The 7,912-nt window shown below is 34.4% G+C and overlaps 1 pseudogene; it reads right to left on the bottom strand.

Moving 5' to 3' along the window:
* Positions 1–3,714: 3,714 nt before the first annotated feature.
* On the bottom strand, positions 3,715–6,575 carry LOC148574091 (uncharacterized; annotated as a pseudogene).
* Between the last annotated feature and the right edge of the window lie 1,337 nt (positions 6,576–7,912).

Genomic DNA, 7,912 nt, shown 5'->3' with positions numbered 1-7,912 from the left:
GTTACATTTCTAATTAACAACTTCTAACAAGCTTTATAAGATTAATAAAGCTAAGCCATATGCTGTGTTCATCCGAAGACAGAGCTGCAGAGAGAAGAGATCTAGTATCTTAATTAACTAGTATTCATCAGATACTCTTTTTCCTTAATCAATAGTCTTAAATTTGACTTTTGAGAATGAAAAAATGGGGATTAAAAGAACTAGCTATATCCCTTATTATAGGATCTTAAATACTCTAATAAAATTGTCTTTTCATATATAAATATGTTTTAAAACAGATAACTTCTTTCATTTTACTTTTCATGCATTATTGTTACCTTCCATCTTAAGTAAGTATATATAAACTGCAGAACTAACATTGAGAAAACTTTTTCTAGTCATGAAAATCAATTATATGGTTTATTCTATAATGATGATATACATAATTTGTTCAAAGAAGAAATATATTCATATATAGTGTTTCGGGTATAAACCTTTTTTTATCCTGCTCATATATAAGGTAAGGAGCAATGATATCTCAACATATTAGCTATCAATTATTATAGTAAGATTATTTATATACTTCGATTTCGTTAACATAATAATTTTAGATTATTTAAGGATTTTTGTATCTATTTTCTTTGATTTTTCAAATAGGTTTGTGTTTTCCAAAATATTTTCTAATTATTGATATGTAAAATCTTCAATTGTTAAATTGCATATATTTTCCAGAACATGCTTGATTATGTCTCATTTTAAGATTGATTATTTTCAAGAAGTTTAAAATAGAAATTATCTTGTATTTTATATTAATTCAGGATTAATATTTATTAATTGATTATTTTATTTACCTACTTTTAAATGTTCTTTACCGTCCTTTGATTTTTTTGTTTTGTTTTGTATACAAGATTATTTTTTTGGACTGGTAAAGACAAAAGGAGTTGATTAATTGTTGTGGCACAGTGTATAACAACTTTAAATAGTATCTCAAAATAAAGGAACTAAGCAGTAAGTTTATATCATTCTTGTCATATAAAATAATTTGATCTTCTATTTATTTAGGTAGTAAGTGTGTATATAGTAGCTAAATTGTCACTATAATTGACTTATTAGATCTTATTTAGTAAGTTCAGATATTTGCATTATTAGGTTTAATCATTCAAGAATTTTCATTCACCTTCTAATTTCTATGTTCTTCAATCCAAATCATATTGCTTATGTTTCTTAATTTGTTCACTTATACTACTAGTAACTTAGTTTCAATACACGAATTAGTCATATATGAAAACCTTATTTCAGCAGCTTACTTACTAACTAAATGCAAAATCAAGTAAGAAAAAGGTTTAAAACTCCTTTATTTTATCTTTTGCTGTATTAATAATAGAAATGAGTTCTTTTTTATTATTTATTTATTTTGACAAATGAAAAAACTCAATGAGTTACTGCAGCAAGTATAACTTGCAAAGTTCCAATAGCAAGAAACTAAATAAGCATAGTTTATTTTATAGCCTTAGTTTGCTGCATATGTACTGCATCATGAAAAGCATTTTTGCTCTGTTCTAACATGTTTATTTATTTTGCTAGCAGGAAGACATGATGTGATGAAGAAAATATGTTCCATACATATATGACATGGGATGAGTCTTACAATGACCTTAGTTATGTAAATGTAATATTTTGATGTGTTCTGTACTTTTTGAGGTATTATATGTAATTGGATAAATTACACTCTATTTTGATTTGTGTTGTTTAGAGTAAAAATTAAACATATCTATCTTATAATGAAACTTTTATGATTTAGATTTCTTGAGTTTTTTATTTTTAGATTTATTTTGTGATTATCATTATTTTGGGATGTGATTATAATTTAAAAAAAAAATCCCATAAACAACAACAGGCTATAGTCACCGTTTTTAAAATAGGGTGACCATAGATAACCTATGGTCACGGTTTTTTACCGTGACCATAGATAAGGCTATGGTCACGATTTTAAGAAGGAGTGACCATAGATAACCTATGATCACGGTTTTTTACCGTGACCATAGATAAGGCTATGGCCACGGTTTTGAGATGGGGGTGACCATAGAAGCTATGGCCATGGCAAAAACCGTGATCATAGATAAGGCTATGATCACGATTTTGAGGTGGGGTGACCATAGAGGCTATGGTCACGGTTTTAAAGAGGGGTGACCATAGAGGCTATGGTCACGGTAGAAACCGTGACCATAGATAAGGCTATGGTCATGGTTTCCACGTGTGACCATAGATTAACCTATGGTCACGGTAAAAAAACGTGGCCTAAAGTGTCAGATTTTGAAAATTGATACCATGACTATAGAAACCGTGACCATAGATAAAAAAATCATGACCATAGACCTATGGCCCCGAGAGAATAGGTCACGGTAAAAAACCGTGACCATAGGTCCAAAACTGTGACCATAGATCTATGTTCACCCTTTTTACTAGCTATGATCACATTTTTTTACCATGACTATAGGCCTTTTTTTGTAGTGCTTGCTCTTCTTCTACCAATCAACAAAAATTTAATGCAGAAATACACATATCAAGAGGTCTTTCCAAGGGTTGTAATGGGGTTAGGGTCAAAGTAGGATTGTATTTGGTCAAGTGGACAAAGATCTGAATCCTTGATTAACCCAAACTTCCCACCTAACTTAAGACAATCCATGTAATCAGAATACAAAATCTAACTATCCATTAACTGTGTTTACCACATATTCATGCATCCGATTTTGAGTACAGTACATATGCATTGCTATCACTATTTACTTTGGGGCATTTTGTCCAATTTTATTATTTGCTCTTTTTTTTTCTTTTTTTTTCCTCTTTTTTTTTCCTTTTTATCTTTTTATTTTTCTTTTCTTTTGTTTTTCTCAATGCATATGATTAAGGTATTGAATGCATAAATATGTCAATATTCTTTTCACATTTTTACAAAAAGTATAACATATCCAATTTCCAAACCAAATGTTACCAACTTACCATACCCAATTTTCCCACACTTAATTCATGAACACTTTCACTAGTCTAAGCTAACCAAGGATTCAAATTAAGGACATTATTTATTTTCTACTTAGAGTTAGTTATGAGCCAAAGTAAAGAATAAATAGGGTTAAAAAAGGCTCAACATTGGTTTGCAAAGGATAATGAAAAGGGTAAGGCCATATGGGTATGTGAGCTATAGTGAAACAAAGGCCTGAATCACATAAGTGCATGCATACATCAATCAATGGAAATATAGAATCAAGCAAGACAAATATCACAATTTTAGAGAGAACAACACACACCAAAACAGAATATTAGTTGATAAAATGAAACCAAACAAATATGTTCAAAAATCTTACTAGGTTTGTGTGTTCGAGCTCTAAACCATATTTCAAAATAAATTTCTTCAAGCAAGTTCGAAAATTTTAATTCAAATTAGTGAAATGCTCTAAAAAGTTTCTTGAAAAAGAAAATATTACTTCAACCAAGTAGAAGCTAAATGCAAGCAACTAACTGACCATGCAATCTATTATGCAATGCAACAAATCATTAACAAAGAAAATTAAACATTGGTGTTGAAAAGAAAGTAACTAACCCACGGAAGTCGGTATCGACCTCCCCACACTTAAAGATTGCACCGTCCTCGGTGTATGCAAAGATGTGCAAGTGGACGGGTTGCTACAACTGATGCTCTTTCTCCAAAGAGTGTGCGGCGGGACTTGTTTGCTCGCCCTATTTAGAAGCATTCCGTTTCCCTTCTTGGTGGCCATCCTGAAAGAAGAGAAAGAGGAAGAAGAATAACCCACAAATAAAGATATGCAAACAAATAAAATATAGGTGGGCTAATGCCAAATAGTAATGAGGTTCTCAACTACATGGTAGCTACAACATGTAAGTGAGAAGACAATGTAAGCAGAGGGCATATCAACTAAATATCAACCAAGTCAAGAAGCACCCAAAATAATGCAGGAAATATGCAACAGTTGAGTAAGAAAATTTTAACACCAATGTGAAAACAACAAATATAGAAAAGAAAAGGAGAAGAAACAACAAAGTTAAAATACCATGAATGCGAGTATGCAAATGTAATAAATAAAACAAAGAAAGAGAATAAGGATGAGAAGGGAGGAGAAGAAAGTGGGAAAGGAGAAGGAAAGAATAAGAAATGAGAGAAAAAAGATGAAGAATGGTAAACAGGAAGCGACGCGTAAGCATCGCCCATGCGCACGCGTGGGTAGAAGGTTGAAGGAGTGACGCATAAGCGTCGTCCATGCCTACGCGTGGGAAGCCAAAATTGCAAATGACGCGTACGCATCGCTGACACGTACGCGTGGTTTGGGTTGTGCGCCTGGCACCCCACCCGCACAGTTCCCGCACAACTCTCAGAAAAAATGAACCAAAGAGCAACATCCAATATAACGCATGTGCGTCGGCCACGCGCACGCGTGGAACACTTTTTTTTTTAACAAACAAGTTATGAAATTAATGCCAAACATTATTAAACAAGTAAAACCACAACTTAAACTGAATAAACCTAACTAGAATTGAAAATTCAACTTATTACCAATATAAATAAAAGATAAAATAGGAAGAATTTACCATGGTGGGGTGTCTCCCACATAGCACTTTTAGTTAAAGTCCTTAAGTTGGACATTTGGTGAGCTCCTTGTCTTGGTGGCTTGTGCTTGAACTCATCTTTAAACTTCCACCACCGCTTGGACTTCCAATAAGCTCTAACATTTCCAAATGAATTCACCAAGCCTTGATGACGTTCTTCACAAGCTTTGAGCTCCCAAAATTGATCCTCTTGTATACCGAGATCCCAAATGTTGTTTCTACACCTGTCTTTAAGTGGATCATCATTGTTCCAACCGGGTGGCAAGCAATCTGAATTCTCAATGAAGTACCAAACTCTTCTCTTAGATCCAACCAATTGATCACTACTCCAACCCTTGCATCTAGCTTTTGAAATCTTAACCTTGATGAGTCTTAATTTGCAACTCTAACCACTAGTCCTTCTCTTACGCTTAATTCCACAAAGTCTCCTAAGTTGGCCATCTGTTTCAAGAATACCATACTCAAGTGGGACAATAAAGCTAATAGAGATAAGTTTTACCCCTCAAATAAAGGAGTATATGGCAACCTAGGTAGAGAAGTTTCCAATGATCTTGATAAAGCATATTCAACTCCTGTCCAACCTTGTCAAAGGACTTCCACCTTTTGAAAAGATTTTTCATCTTCAAGCTCTTCCTCACTGAATTCATCCAACTCTTTTCCATCACTCAAATCATAAATATGAGGTTGAGAGAAATCTACTTCAACGTTGCTTTCAATTTCATCGGGAGAAGGCTCTTCTAACTCAAGGATTTCACTTGTGGATGCAGATTTATTACTAGGAGGGCTTGATTCATGATCATCATTACTAAGGGAACTTACCTCTTGATCTATTCCGTCCAATTCTTCATAGGGAATATGCCTTGGATGTTGTGCAGACCCTCCTCAACATTAATTTCAAGCTTCTTAGAGGAATACTCTACAACTCTAGATTCACATGGAGGTTCAGCATCTCCTAAGTCTTCGACCACTTCTTCCTCTTCAATAATTATGGCTTCTTCCAATTGTTCCAGTACGAAATCACATTCTTCATTCTCCACCGGAGTTCCTAATCTCTCCTTCATGCTACCTTCTTCATTAGATTCTCCACATGTAGCCATTGAAGTACTTTGAATGTCCAAACATTGGGAAGCTAATCGACTTACTACCTCTGTCAAGGTAGCCATGAATTCTAGTACCTCCCTTTGCATCTCTCTTTGCCCTTAAAGAAGAACACCAAGAGTGTCATCTATTGGAGGTTGGAGTGGATATGAGGGTTCATTTCTTAGGAGGAAAGGTTCATGATAGAAGGGTGGTTCATCATGATAAGGATGTGGTAGTTCAACACTCTCCATCTTTTCCACTTGTTGCACAACACACTCCAGTCCCTTATTCTCAAGTTGAGATTTGTTAGCCATGAGAGCTTCATGTGCTTTTTGGCTTTCCTCTCGCTCTATTTGATGGATGGTTGCTTGAAGTCGATCCATTGCTTCCTTAAAATGATCCCGTGGCTCTTGTTCCACTTGGCTATCATAAGTAGGATCACAGTGCTCTTGGATTGATGGATATGGACATTCTCCTATGGAGGGTTGTAGTGGAAAAGGAAATTCATATTGTGGTTGAAAATTTTCATACATTGGAGGTGGTGTATATTGAGGTGGTGATTCTTAGGAGTAATTATATTGGAATTGGGGTGATTCTATGTATGGTTCATATGACTCATAAGGTGGTTGGTATAGTGGATCAGGGTTAGGATCATATGGAGGTGTTTGGTGGTAGGGGGCTTGTGAGTATGGTGGTTCAAAGCTATGTTGAAGAGGGGGTTCATAGGCATATAGTGGTGGTTGTTGGTAGTTACAAAGAGGTCCACCATATCTATTGTCTTGGTACGCATCAAAAAGTGGTTCTTGTTCATAGTGCATCGGAGGTGGTTGTTGCCAAGATGGTTGTCCATAAGCTTGAGGCTCCTCCCACCTTTGATTGTCCCATCCTTGATGCATGTTCTCATTGCAGCTTCCATTTCCTACAACATAATTTGAACCAAACTCATAGCCAAAGGGGTGAGAATTCATAGTAACAAGAGAAAATAAAAATAAAAACTAATAAGAAATAATGAAATTAAACTACTAAAGCTAGCAACAACTAACAAGGAAACAAAAAGGCAAACATATTCAGAATAACCAATAATAAGGCACACATTTTCAAGTCTCCTGCAACGGTACCAAAAACTTGACGGAGGAAAAATGTCGGTAAAGATCTTCACAAAAATATCACGTTGCAAGTATAGTTCTAAACTGACAATTAAACCTCAATCAACGTTTAGATTGTTTGTCACAAATACAAACCCAATAAAATTAACTAAAGTATTCAAACCTCGGGTCGTCTCTCAATGAATTACAGGGAAGTGTACATACTATTGGTTATGGGAAAATATTTTTTTTGGGTTTTGTAATGAGAAATAAGAAAGTAAAATGGCGAGAAAATAAACTAATAATTAAGAAAGCTCTTAGCAAGGAAAGAAACTAAGAAGTCCTATCCTCATTATCATCTTCAATTGTGATGGTAAATGTGAATTGCCTTCACTTAGTTAACCTCTAAACAATGGAGGAAGGTCAAGTATATACAATCAACTTGAGTTCACAAGTCCTAGTCAACTCATAGTGAGAGACTATATTTGGTGAAGTTCAAGCTAACCGGCAATCTTCAATCACCAATCAATAAAAAACTTTTGATAACTCAAGAGTCTCTAAATAATCAATCCAAGTCAAGAGCATAAAAATCCAAATTAAAATCTAACCAAGCATTTTATCAAACACTTGGAAGGCACAAAATAAAAACATATAAAATTAATAAGGAATATTAAATCTAAACAACCAATTACAAGAATCAATGACTAACAATTAAAGAGAGCAATAATAATCATAGAGAACATAAATTGTATTAAAAGAAATCAAACGTAACAAGAGCTCATAAACATAAAAATGGCGAAAAAGAGAAATTAACTAGAGAAGAAGATGAACTAAAGTGCTTAAACAAATAACAGTAAGAGAAAACTAAATTAAATGAAGATTGAACCTGAACCTAAGGAGAAATTGGAAGAAGAAACCCTAAACCTAGAGAGTGGAGAGAGCCTCTCTCTCTAGAATTCTACATCTAAACCCTAAAGTGTGTGAATGAAAGTATGAATGATTGATGCCTTCTGGCCTCACTCTGTAGTCTCTAATCAATATTTTTGGGCCTGAAACTGGGTCAAAAGCAGCCCAGAAATTGCTCCCAGCATTTTCTACAATTGCAGCACGTGACGCTCTGTCACGCGTACACGTCACCCACGTGTACG

Source organism: Arachis ipaensis, chromosome B2 (genome assembly GCF_059453495.1).
Source record: "Arachis ipaensis isolate K30076 ecotype BB chromosome B2, ASM5945349v1, whole genome shotgun sequence".
Taxonomy (NCBI): domain Eukaryota; kingdom Viridiplantae; phylum Streptophyta; class Magnoliopsida; order Fabales; family Fabaceae; genus Arachis; species Arachis ipaensis.
This window is presented reverse-complemented; position numbering and strand designations above follow the sequence as displayed.